The sequence below is a fragment of the Solea senegalensis genome, linkage group LG5 (assembly GCF_019176455.1).
Source record: "Solea senegalensis isolate Sse05_10M linkage group LG5, IFAPA_SoseM_1, whole genome shotgun sequence".
NCBI lineage: Eukaryota > Metazoa > Chordata > Actinopteri > Pleuronectiformes > Soleidae > Solea > Solea senegalensis.
Window position 1 is genome coordinate 4,672,050 of NC_058025.1, and position 17,320 is coordinate 4,689,369.

Below are 17,320 nucleotides of genomic sequence, written 5' to 3' on the forward strand. Positions count from 1 at the left end.
TACATTTTTTTGTTTGTGCACATTGAGAGACAAAGACTCAAAAAATGTGATCGTAAATATGTTCAAATTTAACACGCAAAATCTGTTGTGTTTTTCCTAAACAAACCCTTTTTGTTTCAGTATTTTAACGTGCAGTAAATTGTAAATAACTGCCAGATATTGGCCGTTATTGTGCAAAAATGGTCCTCTGGTCCTTTTATGATTAAATTAAGCAGAAAAAGTCCATACGAACACTTTGAGGGTCTAAGGGACCAGCCAAAATGTCCTCACAAAGATACACATACAAGAACACGCACACACAGGACTAGGACATACAGTAATCTATATTATTTATTGCTTTCTGATGTTGTTAATGTGGTTGTCCAATTGGAGACATAAAGTTTTATGTCAATGACCTCCTCTGTAATAGATTCTAAATAAATAAATAACAGTGTTGTTTTTTTTTTTTGGGGATTAGTTTGATGGATAAACAATGTAACTGTTAAATACCCTGAAAATAATCATCATTTCAAACAATTTAATGAGTTTTCTGCAATTGTAACAAGGAAAGAGGTCAATTCTCGGGTTTGTTGGACTGTGATTCATATTTTTGGGGTTTGGAGCGATCACATCTGCTTTTCCATGGATATTTGTGTTATTTTATGTCACAATAGAACACAATTAACACATAGTGACATTATTATCATTGATTTTACAGCCATTATACTCACATTTAGAAACTAGACATTTTGCAGCAGCTGCAGCAAACAACCATAAATAAAACATCACTTGGTTTGACAGCGTTTATTTGATGACTTTATTTGAATTAACGGCAAACTATAGCTTGTTCGGTAAATTCAGTGAAAGGGAAATTACTGCTCTCCTGAAAAACGTAACCACAGAGGCAAGGCAATTCAAACTTATCTCCCCACATTGTGGATTTAATGCCACTAAATCACCCAGTATACTTTATTTGAACCATTTAGTGTAGGCATTAAATAGAATGTCACGCTAGATCAGGCAGATTTGTCGGACTTAAAATTTAAGCAGCCACTGAACTGAGGTATAAATTTAGATTTAAAACAAAAAACAAAAAACCTATTGAATGAAACTCTTAGAGCATTGTGACTCTTGTTTCAGTGCAAGTGCAGTATAAGCTCATGTTGGTGTAAATTTAACGAGGATTCTGTAATTTCTTCATTTACATTCACGTCATGTAAAGAAACTTTACTTATCTGTGACGAAAGTTTCATCATGACCCTTAATTATTGTGTTATTATAAGTACCACTGCTGCACCAATGGTAAATTGCTGTGGGAACGCCTTATATGGACATCCTGGGGGTGTGTGCTTCAAGTTTTTTTTTCCATATTCTCTTTTGTTTTTGTTCATAAAAACTAACGCAGTGAACTTTGAACTGTGACGTATTTTCCAAATTTGACGAATTTATCCGAAAGCTAAAGATGTTAAAATTCTGCCGCTCTGAAAACTTTATAAGATGAAGACTTTATTATTACTGTCTTTGCAGGCGTGACACCGTCCATTTTCTCCTTTGTGGGACTAATAAAGGTTTATCTTATCTTCTCTGCATGCATCTGCAGTGTCTTTCAGACTGGGCGTGTCTGAAAGTGGGCGTGGCCGTCAGGAGCAGGTGTGACGAGGCTCACAGGTGCGCTGATTGACACAGGTGCTGCCGCTTAGTGATCACGGTCTCTCCCTTTTATAAGCAGCAACTCGCTGGCTCTGGCGAGTCTTCCTCCACGCAGGAAGCAGAGCGCACTGAAGTCACGTGTTTGAACCCAATGATTGTGTTAAGAAACTGTTGTGTATACTTGTATGAAGTAAAGTGTTCTGGGGGTGTGGTTAGTACTCTCTCTGGGTTTGTGACCTGATCAGAACGAGGTTTCTTTCTGTGTGGAGCGTGTGGGGGTTTTCTCTGGGTTCTCTGGTTTCCTCCCACCAGCTCCAAAAACATGCAGATTTAGGGAGTAGGTGACCTGCCTTTCACCCTTATGTGGAGGATGAATGAATGAATGAAAGTGTTTCTATAGAGGTTCTTTGGCCTGAAATGTCAAACATATTAAAGATAGGATCTCCCTCAACAAGTCACTCCAATAAAAACAGCACATTTCAGCTTTGCTGTGATGTGTTTTCTTGGTTTTTGAATATCCATAATGTGTAAGTGTATGTTTTTTGTGGACCTCAGGACTTTGATCCTATAAGACAAGACAAATGGACATAATAGTGTGCCTAATAAAGTGGCTGCAGTCTATATGTCAGTTTCTTCTTCATCAGGAGTCAGAGGTCCAGTGTTCCTGCTGCTGTGGTTCATGGCAGGAACAAATCATGACTATGTGCAAGGCAGTGTTTAGCCCTAACAGTAGCACACCTTTTCCCTCTTTCACTTCAGAATATACTCAACACATCTTCTTTGTACCAAAGCATGGTGTTTTAATCCCTGGCCCATGTCAGTGATGATATAGAGTCGGTGCAGTACTCATGCAAACTCTCCGTCTGTGTAAAGTGTCTTTTAAGGTCTGTCTGGAGGAGGACGGGACTATAGAACCCACACTCCCGCTGCACTCTCTAACAACTGCCTCCATTTTTTTACCCCCTTCTCACATCATATTCAGCTAGTTTGAGTCTTCCCGTGTCTTTGTGTCTTCGCCGCGTCCTCTATACATCTTCACCCACATTCCCCTCGCCTTCGTGCACTCTCGCCGTATGAGGACCTATACGCCGGCAGATAAGAGGAAATGAAGTCTCGTCGGCACAATTTCTGAAGCTTTGAAGCCGAATGTGAAATTGAAGCCTCGCTCGTCTCCGGCTGGTTAACAAAAAAATAAAATAAAATAAGGGCCCTCTCGTTAAAAGCACTTTACCTGCGCTCCCTCTGCGGATCATTGCTCTCATTAAACAGTTTTGGGGTTACATTCAAATTACAATTACTCCAAAGCACTAACCGTTAATGTGGGAGCGAGGGTTGGGAGGGGCGGGGGAGGGAAGTGAGAGAAATGTTCCTGACATTTTTACACCCGCTGGAGCATAAAAGAACCCCGGAAACCTGAATATGGATTGATTTCAAAAGATGTTTGGACTGTACAAGCTAAAAAGTTTCAGTCTCATTATCCGAGACTCTGCGGGGAGCAGTTATTAATACAACAATTATGTGTTTTTAAGATGTAGAATTGAATCTCTGGAACACATTAGTGCCTTCATGTGACCTTTCTACTCTTATGCAACATACACATTTATTGTTGGGTCTCCCTGCAAAATGCCAAGGGAGAGACCAATGTCACCTTGGACACGGAGGAAGGAACCACTTTTTCCTTGTCTTTTTTTTTTATTTTTATAAATACAGTAACTCTCCCAACACATCACATTTACATTCTCACATTTATGCGACGCTTTTATCCAAAGCGGCGTGCGGTCGGGGGGGGACAACACCAGCGGCTCCGACACAGCCGGAGACCTTGGAGGGAAAATACTGTCGCTAAACGTGTTTTGATAAGACAAAGTGTAAAAGTGAAGAACCCCGAATGTGCACAGTAAGTGCTAGTTAGGCAATATTTAAATGTGGGTTTGCACTTTGTATTATGTGTTCCTCAGATAAAGACAAACTGCCTCTTTTATTGTTGTTTTGTCAGTTTAGTAACCTGCTGGCTGTCACCACTCACTGCTTGTCAAAAGTTTTCCTCGCTAACGTTTTTTTTTTTTGAAATACAAAAACACAGTGCGTCATTTCTGCCCCTGTGGTCACTTGATTAAAACAAAAAATAGCTAGAGTTTGATGTCAGGGCGCCACATGGGATTATGGGGTTTGCTGTGGTGTTGACTTAAATGTGATGTTTTCTAAGGGAGACGAACGAATACAAAGTCAACACTCGTCAACTAGTACTAATCAATAGTTCCTCCTCGCTCTGATGTTTCATAGAGGGTCTTTTTAGAGGTAAAATGTGATTAAATGGATGGTTTGTGATTAGAATTTGAAGATTTAGTGACATTTTTAGTGATGTTCACATGTGCTTGTGGTGGCTGATCAGCTACACACCTGCATGCTGCTCCTGAGGCATAAGAGGCCTCTTTTTGTTCTTCATTTGATTGACTCCATGCTGACTTCACTACTATTTTTGAACTGGCAACCAGTTTGAAATGTGTAATAAAACTAACATCTTGACATTTTGGCCAACCTAGGCCTCAACAGTCACAAACCACAGGTCAAATAAGTAATAATAATAATATTTTTGCCTCACGCGTGTCATATGTGGTGTTCTTCTAAAATAGAAAATAGAAAAACCTTGTGTGTGTGTGAGCCCATGCACACTCACGGAAGCGTCTTACTCACTGCCACTGTGTTGCATGTGCTTGTGTATGCAGTTTTTACTGTATATGTGTGTGTGTGTGTGTGTGAGGGCCTCTCCTGGTGACTGCCTGGGGCAATAGCACAGGACGTAATCCCATGTATGCCTCCAGTCTCTTAGCTGCCTGCATAGATGTGGAGGAACGTTTTAGCCCCTGCAGTGTGCCGTAGGGCACGAGTGCTCACCCTTCTGCTCTGCTAACAGACAGCGGCTGCCTGCTGCACTTCCCACAGTTTCCTCCCCAGCTCCCACTACATTTGTGAGCGACTCTTTCAAACGCGCCGCGTGTCCTACAGTTCAATTTGCGGCAGTAAGAGACGGATTAAGGGAGGGAGGAATTGACTTTTGACAGCCATTATATTAAAGTATGCTCACTTTCACAAATTCGTATCAGTGTCTGGAGGAGAGGAGCGCACTCTCTTGCCTGGAAATCACATCATCTACTTACTGTATAGTTTCATCTTGATTGGCACTGGGTTTTGCAAACGTTAAAATATCCTTATAATGAAGCCAAAATGTCATGCATTGATGAAAAGAGAGGAAAAAAAAAAAAAAAGTTGGAGCAGACATCCCCTAATGTTTAATTCAGGCTCAGACAATCAGATTTCATTTGACAAATGAATTGTCTCTGACATGAATAGCCAGGTGCAAAAGGAATAATTTTACTTAAAATAAACATCAGGGGAAATTATCCAAGCCCCCCGCCCTTTACAGCAGTTAGAGCACATTTTCCCTTGAAAAAGAAACTATAGCTACACTTCTTATGTGAAAATATGCCATTTAATTCATCCTAAATCACAAAGTGCAGCTTTATCAGTGGAATAATGTCATCTCGCCTATAAGTGAGACCCTGGAGGTTTCCCCCTTAAATGCATTTCAGCTACCGGCTTCTCGTAATTCCCACCTTTTAAAAGTAATAAATAGATACGAAAAGCCTCTGCCACTATAAATGTTAGTATATGAGCGCACCATTCATGAAAGGAACAAAAAAAAAAGTTATAGTACAGTTTATCATTTCTGAATTATTCAGAGTTTTGGCGGCTTAGTGTGACCTTTGCAGTGAGATGTGTTGTCATCAATATCCAGGAACGTGTCACTGTACACGTTTCTTTTGGGGCTTCAAATTAAAGCTGCAGTGTGTAAAATTGTGGTCATTTTTTTTCTTTGTTCTCCGTGAAGAGAAATGTATGTATTATTATTTTAGTCAGCGTTGCCTTTGACTCCAACACTTCCTGTGTGCAGCGAGGGGAAGATCTAAACACGAGTGATGTTTCCTCAGCAAGGATTTTAACACATGAGACAAAAGCAATCGATCACGGAATGTCCGAGCAAGACATACTGTTTAGATCACAGGCAAGATCAATCAAGAAACAAAGTTGAACCATTTTGATTATTTGAGATGTTTTAATTAAGCTCATGAATTGATTGAACTTTTTAATAATATATGATTCTTTTAAGGTGTCACATCTAGAGCTGATATTAATCCCGTGTGAACTCATTTGATGGTGGTTTAAAAATGACAACCTACGCTTTGCTGTTTTTATTTTTAGAGCTTGAATGACTCGTCTTTTTTCCCACACTGGGGTTGAATGTATCACAGTAATAATCAATATTGCATAATGATTCAGTGTGTGTGTGTTGGATAGTGATATTGCCACTGGTGCTTTTGCTATTTGATGTGCAACCTCTCATCGATTTCTTTCTTTCCTTTTACTTCTTTTGTTTCCATCCTTCCTCCTGCTTTATTATTAGCGAGGCCTGACCTCCTGGTGAGAGTTATGATCAGATTTGTCCAGCATGGCTGGAGGGGGGGACAGTTGGACTTGACGATAACTATCCCTCCCTCTCACCACGGTGCGAGTCCGACCACTGATCTCCTCTCTGATGTCCGCGGCTGCAGCAGATCAATAGGTGGTGTAATCGATAGGTCACGATGAGGGATCCCTGAAAGGTCAGCGCCAATCGATTCCCACACTATTGCGCTGCAGCCTCTCAGCTGCTGCACGTCGGCCATTAAGTATTAGACGCCGCGGGACGCCAGGACCCCCCGCCCGCCACGAGTAACATCAGCTAATCCTAATTATTAGTTCCGCTCTGGCTGGAGGGCGAGACGACGACATTTTCTTCATCTTCTGTGTGATGTGTTATGTTGCGATATCATGCCCGGCCCTCAAACCCCTGACTTGTCTCTCCGTGAGACGGTTCCTCGTTAGGAGAAAGTCAGCTCGCCCCCCTGCTGCCTATCGCTGCTGCCGTACCATCATTAAAGTGTGACAGTGCCGTATGTGGCTGGAACACCACCAAGCAAGCGCCTCGGACCCGGCGTTCTTGAGCTCCGGGAGACGATCTCCGAAGCCGCGTGGGGTGGGGGGGGGTGTGTGTTCCACATCACAAACGCTGCACCACTCAGCTCGGAGCGATTCTGCTCCTGCGTGGAGTTTAGCGAGACGTGCACCTGAGCTCTCGGCTCTGCAGGGGGAAGAGGGCCGGTTGCACGTGGTAGAGCCAGATCTGATTTTCACCTCCGTCTAGACTGGTGTGAAGTTATGATGGGAGTTTTGACTGGTTTCCATGCGGGGTGTGTGACACAGTGGATGTCAGGTAGTGAGCGGATCTCATGAAATGCTGCAATGCAGGAAAACGTATGGAATAAAATGTCCCTGTGTGTGTTTATACAGACAAAAGCCATCCTTTATTTACTGTGAATTAGAGCTGGCTCATACTCACCATGTTCCATCGATACCATCACATATACGTGACTGTGTTTTTGATCATTTGTTTGATCGGGAGTTTGACCTCTTTTGTTACGCCCTTGTAGTCTTTGAGCTCAGGGTTGTACACGTGTGGGTCACTTCCTCAAGCTCGCGCAAGTCTCCATGGTTACCTTGTTCTTGTCCGTTGTCTGGTTTGACCTGAAACAAGAGCACGCCACCAACTGGATAGAGAACTGGAGGTGTGAGAAGTATAACCCTGCCAATAATACAAAATAAAGCGAGTGGACAGCAGACATTGGCACACGTGTTCAGCGTTGGGGGGGAAAAAAGGGCCCGTGCTATGGCAAAAGCGACTACGTGGGTTTCTTTATCCCACCGTAAACCCATTTTGTCCAGCGCCTCGTTCCTGAAACGGCATTAGCATAAATCTCCAACCCATAGAGGTAATGATGGCGTGAAATTATAACTGCCTCAGCAGACCTCACTCCCCTCCCTCCAGGTCCAAGGCCTCATCCTTCGACGGAGACCGTCTCCCATGCCTCCTTTCTCTCCTTCCTCCCCATTCTCCTTTTTTGCCTCGCAGTCCCATTCAAAGGGAATGTGTTACTGAATTTGAAATTGAGTGCCCTTCTCTCAAGGACCACAGCTAATGAGACATTTTGCCTTGAAATCCAGGCTGGACGAGGGGAGGCGGGGGGGAGGAAGACCCCGATGGGCGAGGCCCGGAGATGATAGCCACCCCTGTACGTCAGGTGTGAGGCTGTCCAGATCTCTCACCGCTGAGGGGGAAAGGTGATTTTTCTGAGAGTGAGAAATAAGCATAAGCCTTTATAGAATGAGAGAACCCTTCTCTGGGTCACCTGGGGCTGCTATTGTGAATCCAAGAGCTGACTTAAAATAGCAGGCCTGTGTGATGAGCATGTATGTGCAAAGAGAAGGAGAACACCCCCCCCCTTTCCTTTTGCATACATGTATTAGGAGCTATAGTGAAATAAAATAAGCTCAGGGGTCTAAGGAGAGATGGGAGGTGACTATTAGACTGAGATGGAGGGAAGTACACTGGAGTGGGCCAGAGTGAGTTGAGGAAAGATGGAGTGTGGCGAGATGGAGACGAGAGTCAAAGAGGGACGGAAAAGAGGGTCAGGTCCATAGAAGCAGGTACACTTGACAGTCTGTGGTCGAGGGATCATCTAAAAAGACGCTGCGTGGGTGCGATGATGAAAGGAATGGAGAGAGTTTGCGTCCTAGGGGGTTCTCCCATTAATCAGAGGCCCCGAGGAGAGAACCGTGCAGCCGATGGGCCCCTGGCCGCTGCTAGCCACTGTCATGCTAATGAAAGAGGCTCAGGGTGTGAATAGAGAGGCTAGCTTGTTACCGGCGTGCTAATTAATGCATGGGGCAGGGGTGTGTGTGTGTGTGTGGGTGTGTGTGTGTGAGAGGATTTTATGCATTTTAATGAGTTGTCTGTGTACGTGTGAAAGTGTGTATGTGTGTCATTTCAAGCCTGCAGTGAGATTGACGTGCGACATCGATGTAAAATAAAAAACACGAGAGCTCAGGAGAGCAGAGCGCGACAGAAATAGTGAGAGAGAGAGAGAGGAAGTGTGTTTTTAAAATGACCTGAAATTCACTTTCTTCATCATGAATTAGCCACGCGGTCGCTTTCATCACACGTGTGATGAAAAAAAACCCACCCCCCCTCGCCTCCAACAGTCTCAAACACGGTGTCGGCGGACACAATCCCGCCTCGTCTACTTTCCTCACGACGAGCTACAAAGCAATGACTGCTGCTTATCGGTTGCTCTTGTCTCGTCATGTCCCAGACTACATGAAAAAAAATCCCAACAACGTTATTCTTGGGGAAGGGTCAGACGGCTCGCCACGGCTCTGTCTCGCCACGCGGTTCCCACGGAAGCGCACAGACGGACTCGTGGACGGCCGTCGCCCGCAGCATATGGCCCCCGAGGCGACGGCATTGTCACGATGTAAAAAAAAAAAAACACACCAGCATTGTCGCACGTGTCACTCAGACACGACGTAGGGGCGTGTGTCACAGGAAAAGGGGGGAAAGCCATCAAAGTCTGTGACCTTTTAATTTGTCTGTGGCCTCTCCCACAGACTCTGTGCCCCACCCTGCTTCTTTAAGACTCCATCAGTCTTATCGGCCTTTGACAAGGGACTTGTTTGCCGGATTCATTTGAACCCAGGAATAAAATTCATAAGCAGAGAGACGGAAAGAAAGAAAGAAAGAAAGAGAGAGGTTCGTTATAAAATGCTTTAATGACCCATACAAACCACATTTTTGTCTCTCTGCAGCAGGAGCAAAAGGTAAATGAGTTCAAATGATCTGACGTTATGAGTTTGTGAGAGAAGAACTATTTTTGGCTGGAATGTGAATTTCAAAATGAAGAAGAGTTTTGCATTATACTTCCTCCATTGGCACAGAAACATTAGTGTGTGTGTGTGTGAAAAATCCAATTAATCGACAAGAAAAATAAATGATCTAGATCATTCTTTGTACCTGTTTTTCTTAAAAACTGTATTTTGGCCTCTTTTTAGAACATCCATAAAAAAGAATATATATATAATTATCAGACAGTAGAGCAAAGACAAGAAAAACTCACATTATAGGTGGAAAAAATGCTCAATTTATAGAAAAGGTACGTTTATGTGTCACAGTCTTTGCAGGATTAAAATAATCTTCCAGAGCATCCACATGAAAATCTCAGTAGATTAGACACGTGTATGTTCCCATACAGTTCCATGAATCCTCTCATGTGCAGTTTTAACAGCCCGTTTTACATTTAATCACTTTCACAAAAGTTACAAGAGTCTTTTTTTTTTTTTTTTTTTTTTCCCTCATTCTAATTGAATAGTGGAGTTAACATTAAGAGCGGATAAATCGCAGGTAAATCCCTTTTGTTGTGTGAAGACGGCGTGTACTGTAGGTCACAGCCTTGTTTCTGAGAGTGTGAGACACACTGGATATTGTATACCGCCTCCTTTTATGCCCCCACCCCAAACCTTGTCCACCATGTAAAGTGCTATTATAAAAATGTCAAGGGGTCTCTCTCTCTCGTCCTACCTGTCAAAATCATGTGCCATTATGCAAATCACAGTGTGAACACACACTTTCAAGGATTTACATATAGGCTATAAGTGCTATAGGCAACGCTGAGTTCACATGATTGCAATCCTAAAACCTGGAGAGGCATATAGTGTGTGTGTGTGTATATGTATATATCTATATATACATACATATATATATATATGTATATATATGTGTGTGTGTGTGTATAATGAGTAATGTTTGTATTATCCTTGTGCTTTTCACAAAAAGTACAAAAAAAAAATACACATCAGAAGCAGGAATCAGTCTGAAGTCGACCGCCTGTTGAGAAAATTGTAGGACAGACGGCGTTTTCTATATTATATAGAAAGTAACATAATGAAGATTTTAGTCCAAAACGCCCATAAACTGCATTAAAATGGTTTTCCAAGTAGCGATTATATAGAATCACGTGTATGATTGTATTATTTTTACCTGGAGGGGTTTTTGTGCTTCTGCAGAGATGGAAATTGTATGCACAAGGAGGCATTAGAGGTGGAAGTATGTCGTTTTTTTTTTTTTTGGTACCTGGAGCCAAGGGTCAAGCCAATAATGCGCCCATTTGGACGGAGGGCCATTAAAGCCATTTGCCGCGACTTTGCCTGCTTCTTAAGTAATGACAGAGGAGCTCACGCGAGGAAGAAGAAGGAGCCGTGCATCCCCTCGTCCACACGTGTACTTACAGAACAGAATCAAGGTAGCTGCTCCACGACGGATCAGGGCATCCATTAGCCGCCGAGTGAAAAACACAGAGAGCAAGAGATCGGGCCTTCTGTTTTGACAGCGCCCGAAACCCCAACTGCTGCAGCGTTGTTTGTTTCTCAGAGCAGAGAAGAAGTCGTGGATGTGCTTTGAGTGACAGTGAGCCGAATGTGCGCCGACACGCCGAGCTGCTTCACATTTTCTCTAATTGCTCCATATTGCCCGAGCTTGGCACTCATGTAGAGCATGTTGAGAGGCGTCTCTCTTTCTTTTCTTTTTTTTTTGCTGCTGTGATTTGGCATACAAAGGGAAAATGGGAGGCAACGGGGAGGGCAGAAGAAGAGCAGGGAGGAGGAGAAGGAGGCATTCTATTATTCCTGATAGACTTACACTGAAGGATAGAGAGGTGTCGGCCTTGTTTGCACAACTCTGTGGCATCATAACGACGCCGTTGCGTTTAAATCTCGTGCCAGTTAAAGCTGCGGTGCCAGCGCGCCGCGTGGATCACACCAGGTGCGACGGTGGCGAGAGCGCAGGCCTGCGAGGAACTCATCAAAGTAGAAACAAAGACGACGAGGTTGTGAAGGGAAGGAAGCACAATGCGGGCGGCAGACGCGGCGTCAGTCGTGATTCATGGTGCGCCGAGAAGCTCCGAGATTGGAGGAAATCCTTGTGAGGGAGGGGGAAGAAAAAGCCTCCATCCTTGCTGATGCTATTTTAATTAAATAGTTGCTAGGATACATCGTGCAGAACGACAGGGGCGGGTGGTGTGGCACATGCAGGCACACACCGGGTGAAGGGAACGGTGTGTGTGCGTGTGGGGACATGTCCCTGAGCAGTGGAAGCACATCCCCCTTTTTTTCCACACCCAATCTATAATAAGCATTTCAAATGTGAGACGTATTGACATGAAATACAGTGCAGCGATTTTAAGCTTTTCCAAAACTCTCCCTCTCTCTCTCTCTCTCTCTCCCTCACTCCCCTCCCCTCCCTTTATTGGTCTGTCTTTTTCATTTTTCTCCAACAGATCAGAGTATACGGAGAGGGGGGCCCCCTTTCATCTCCGTGACAGTGCCTTTCACCTCCACTGGTGACTTACTGAGGACTAGTGCTCCCATCATTGCACCCTTGGATGCCAGACGGTGGCGGATGCCACGGGCCCCGTTTGCCCTGGCAACCGTTCCCGTTTCATACCAAGCCCCTCCTCCTCCTCTGCTGCCCAACACACACACACACACTTCCTCCTAACCTCCATTACCTCTCCACTCCCAGCCTTCGTCCACGACTTTGACCACACAGAAACCCAGACAGGTCACTGATGGATGGGGTTGCAGACAGCAGAGAGCCCCTTGATGTTGGAAATAAATCTGACAGGCCTCACTGGATAAGGCCAAACATAATCTTTCTCATTGACTCCAGGCTGAAGGATGTGTGTGTGTGTGTGTGTGTGTGTCCCTTCTTTTTTATTCACACACCCTTTCTTTATTTCCAGCCCCCATCCCCCTCTATCCCCCCTGTGCCAGCAGAGATAATGCCATAATTTACAGCTATGCATTGTAGAAGATAAATGATAGTTGCTTTTCTTGCTTAATACGCATACACCCTCACAAATAATAGTCTTTTTTTTCTTTTTCGTTGTATAAGAAGAAAAGAAAAACCTTCAGAGGGAATTCTCCGTCTCTCTCTCTCTCTGTGTAATGTGCTAAAAGTGATATATAATTCTCTGTCTTTCATTAGAAACAACATTGATAATGATGAAGGTGTCCTCGGTTGTCTGTGCGCGTTGCCTTTTTCCATATTGTGGTGTGAAATATTGCTTATTGGTAATTCTTCGTACGTCTCCTCGGTGTATAGAGCCGGGGGGAACACAAATAATTTTGCCCCGACTTAATAAGTAAATCCATTTTTTCTGCACGTTCCCTCCTTCCATCACATTCCGGTGTCCCTCTGTCCTTCCGTCCCTCTGACATTGTGATAGAGACACTGATGTGTGAGCTATGTGGGGGGGAGAATAAGCCAGAGGGCAAACTGTCCAGGGGCCGGTTTACACCCTCCTCGGGGACCACAGGTCACAGTGAGAGGTCAGAGGTTGTTGGGATGCAACAGGGTGTCAATACGTGACCTCCCCGCAGACAAACGGGGGATCAAACGGCAAATTAACTCTGAACAAGCTTGTGCGTTTAACGCTGGTTTAAAGAGAAAATACTAATACTCATTTTATGGTGATGACCCTGGAGGAGATGCTGCTGGTTTCCTTTTTGTTAACCTTTCAAGAGAATTGACTCTGATGAGGGGAAACTTTAAGTTTTTGTACGTGCGAAGGCTAAATTTAAGCATTTTTAAACGCACCGTGGTTAAAATAATCAAGGTCAAGTTAAACGTGTTACGCGTCCAATGCTTCCTTTGTGATTCCGGATGATTTTAAATCCCCTCGACACACAAACAAAGTGCAAACGAATTGACGGACGTAAAATGTGTGTTCTCGCGTCACGTTTCCTGAAAACGGTGCCACGCGTCGCTAATTAAGGCTCTGGCTTTATAGCAATGCGTGGCGTGGGAAGACCTGGAGGTTGAACTTTTTACTTTGAATGCAATGTGCATCATCGGCCTAATAGAATATAACGCTGGGAAATGAGGTCTGGCCGACCTGCAGGCACGCGGAGCAACAGGAGGAGGCCTGCGGATGAAATGATGGCACTGTGTGTGTGTGTGTGTGTGTGTGTGTGAGGATGCAATTACAGAAATGCATTTGTTACTGTACTAATTCTTCCCGGTGATGTCGGCTGCAGCTCCCGTTTGTGCTGCCGTTTGAGGCCCAAAGTGAATCCACAATTCAAACATGAAAAATGGATGAATACAGTACAATTGTGCATTTCTTCTTCTTCTTCCTTTTTCTTTAATAAACTGTCAGTCAACGTGCTGCGTGAATGACACTAATATTATATGATGCAGCATTCCATATCATCTAAGGCCTGTCCTCCTCCTCCTCCTCCTCCTCCTCCTCCTCCTCTCATTATCATCATCATCCTCATTCGGACATGAAAGCGGCAGAGAAACAAGTGCAGCGCCATCGCTGAGGAGGAAACCTTGATCTCGGGGGCATTTGCATTTGTCACCTAGCTCCGCTGGATGTGTGAATGCGTTGCCATGGGTGCGCTCTGATTGGATGGCCACTGAAAAGCTGCCGTTCTGCTAATGCTCAAAGCAAGCGTGCTCGCTCTTCCTCCTCTCCCTCCTCCCCCTCCTCCTCCTGCCTCCCTGCGCTGTCACACTCAGACAGTGGCACTAGGGGGCAGTCCTCTCTGCTGTGTCGGTTGTTATTGTCAGGAGGAGGAAGAGAAATGGGACACAGCCCAGAGTTTCAAACGTGTCCCCACTCATTTATTCATTCGTGTGGATTAGAATTGGGAAATCTATTAGGTTCCCTTTTTTTTTTTTTTTTGAGCTGAATGTTCTGCCTTCTCACTACTCAGGGAATGGCGGTTAGACATTAAGCTGTGCACGGTTGTACCCCGCACACTCGTGCTAATTAATTTGAAATGTGCCATTAATCTTGTGAATTTTTCTTGTAAATGCCTGGTTTTTTACATTTAAAAAAATGTCTTCTATTATTTCTATTTATTAAGCACGTGTACAATACGTAACGTACCGACCGACATACGTCAATTCCACCCTCAAAATCAGACGTATCAGCATTAATGAAGGCACATGTGACGTTGTCAGTGTTAATATTTAAGCACTATAAACACACACACACAGTCATAACACTGTGTCTCTGCTGTAGTGTCTCATCTTATCGTGGAGCTGCTAATTAAAGGCCGAAGCAGGGAAGGCCCCCGGTGGAGCAATGTTCATCTGGAGATGAATTAATGTAAGAGCAGTAGTGATTACCACGAGAGCAGTCAGCCATTTCAGCAGCAGCAGCAGCAGCAAGACCTCAAATTTTGACCATGATGAGATTTAAATGTACTTTTCTGTATGTGTGTGTGTGTGTGTGTGTGTGTGTGTGGGGGGGTAATAATCTCTGCTCTTTTTTCCCCTCCTCTCGTGTTATTCTCACTGGTTAGCGCACGTTTAACAGCTTTATGGAGGAACAATGTGTTGCAGAGGTGCGCTATGGTAAAGTCCTTTAGTTTTAGCCGTTAGCTCGTGGTCAAACTAGAATAACTCCTTATTGACAGGGATTGGATGTTGAATGGCAGCACATTTGTTTTAAAGAATGACGCGACACAGTAGATACTAGACGAAAAAAGAAACGCCAAAAACTGTATTCATGCTTTTATTTCCCGTGTTTTGCCACGCAGAGAGGGAAATGGGGACGTACAGTTTGCTCCGCGGCGTCTCAGAAACCGCCCTAAAAATGTGACGTCCACTGTCGTCATCGCGAGGAAGCGATGACAAGCGCCGATCTGTCATGGCCGCTTTACTCAACAGAGTAGAGTTTCTGACGTGATGGCACAAAAGTATAATAATAATAATAATAATAATAATAATGTAGAAAGAAGTCAGAGGGGTTCAAGCCGAGTAAAGTGTTCTCTTTTCTTCTCCAGGTCAGGGTCAACCTTACGCTCTGTCACCGAGAGAGCGATAGAGCTCACTATTGTAACATCAACTCTCCAGAAGATTCTCAGCCCTCCGGGTCGCGTTGGGGGCTGAGTGTGGGGTGAGGAGAAGGAGGAGGAGCCCCAGTTCTGAAGTGGAGCTTCACGTCGCTCTGTGGAGAAGGGACCTCGGTGAATGGACCCCACTCGAGACGAACAAAGGAGGCCCTCCACCGGTTTGTTTTGGAAGCTGTTTTATTGATCTGTCTACCTATGAATGAATGCGCTGGCCCAGTTTTCCAGCTCATGAGGACAATGTCACTCAAGGCCTGCATTAACTGGCCCCGATGTTGTTCTCATAGAACGGTGCGCGTTGAGAGGAGCTTGGGACCATTTGTAATTTCATCCCCCAATCTTACGCCGCTAACCTTTCCCACAATAATAGAGGTGCCAAACTAAGAAAAGCAAATCGATGGCCATTGAGCGCCCTAAATCAATCCCAGTTTCCTGCGAGGACATGTTCCAAGTAGGTTGACGCCGCGCAAACATGGAATTACAGAATTATTTATCGCCGCCGCACAAAGAATGATGCTACAGTCAATTTGATAAAATCCTGTCCGAGACCTTGAAGAGCCACAAAGGAGCGACTGTAAATGCAAAGAAAAGGTTAGAAGAAAGCGGACCTTTTGTGCTCATCATCTCCATGAACAGAATAAAGCAGTGAAGCCTTAGGAGGGCCACATCTGCACTGAAATATTTTCAACTCAGGGGTCCGCCGTGTGTATTTACAAGGGCATGTGGTCGGTCTCTTCATCGGCCATGAATCCCGGGGCAAGGCCATACCATTAAAAAGCAGCTCTGCACTCAAAAGGATCGCAACACTTTCTTCAAGTTTCACTCACACACACCGACGTCTTGTCATGTGCTTGGTTAAAGTTAAGCGGTGAGTTTGCTTTGAAACAAACGAACAAATCACGGAGCTAAAACAAGTGGCAGGCACGTTTGATTTGGAGGAAACGATGCAGATGCAACGAGGAGCGACAGCCGGGAGTGATTTACTCCAAACCCCATTTCCAGAAAAACCTGGGAAAAAAAAGAAAAAAAAGAAAATGCAATAAAACTAAAGTCTGTAATTTGAACCTTTTTTATTTAACGGAGAAAAAAGGACAAAGGAAAGATTTTCACTGCTGATAAACACAATTCTATGTGTTTAACATAAACACATTTGATGCCCGCAGCGCACTAAAGAAGTTGGTCACATCACCTTTACGCTTAAATAAACTATTCCCTCAGTCCATGTGGTGACGTCGATCACATTAACGCGACTGTTTCTCCTGTGAAACCACCCGAGGGCCTCGATGTGACATTTATGTATTAAACATGGTAACAAAATCAAATAGTTTGTGCAATTGTGTGTTTTCTTTTAAACTGACTGATGTGATGACGTCAAAATGATGTCATTGATACTTTGGCCAGAACATGTTGGACGGTCGATCCTTCAAAGAGAACTTGAGGTCAACATTTCGCTTCTCTCTTACTCTTACTTTTGCCAGTTTCATGTAAAACACTCTTTTCACTGACCGGTATAGAAACTAGTGCATAAATTAAATATTAAGTGAATAAAAAATACAACCCACCATCCCGCTGAATTAGTGGGAACCCTGAGCTTGTTTCATTAGGGCTTCATAGCCTCATTTGCTAGCTAGCTAGTGCGCGAGAACCACCTGTAGCGACATTTGAAGTAGGGATCCTGATTTTGTTTAATAAATGCTGCTTTCTTTTCCTTGGAAGTTGAAGGCTCTTCTTTTTTGTCTCCTCCTTGGAATTTTTCACTTTCCAAAGACGTTTGTTTTTGACTCATTTTTGCTAGCTTGTAAGCTAACTTTTTGATGTACCATAACGTGACCGAGACACG

General features: G+C 44.1%; 1 long non-coding RNA gene across 2 annotated transcripts in view; it reads left to right on the forward strand.

Annotated features, from left to right (window-relative positions):
- Positions 1–15,545, forward strand: part of LOC122770078 — a 40,143-nt gene extending 24,598 nt beyond the window's left edge. For both annotated transcript variants that reach the window (XR_006360492.1, XR_006360491.1), the window contains exon 3: positions 15,415–15,545. This is a non-coding gene — a long non-coding RNA (uncharacterized LOC122770078). The remainder of the gene's footprint in view (positions 1–15,414) is intronic.
- The last annotated feature ends 1,775 nt before the right edge of the window (positions 15,546–17,320 follow it).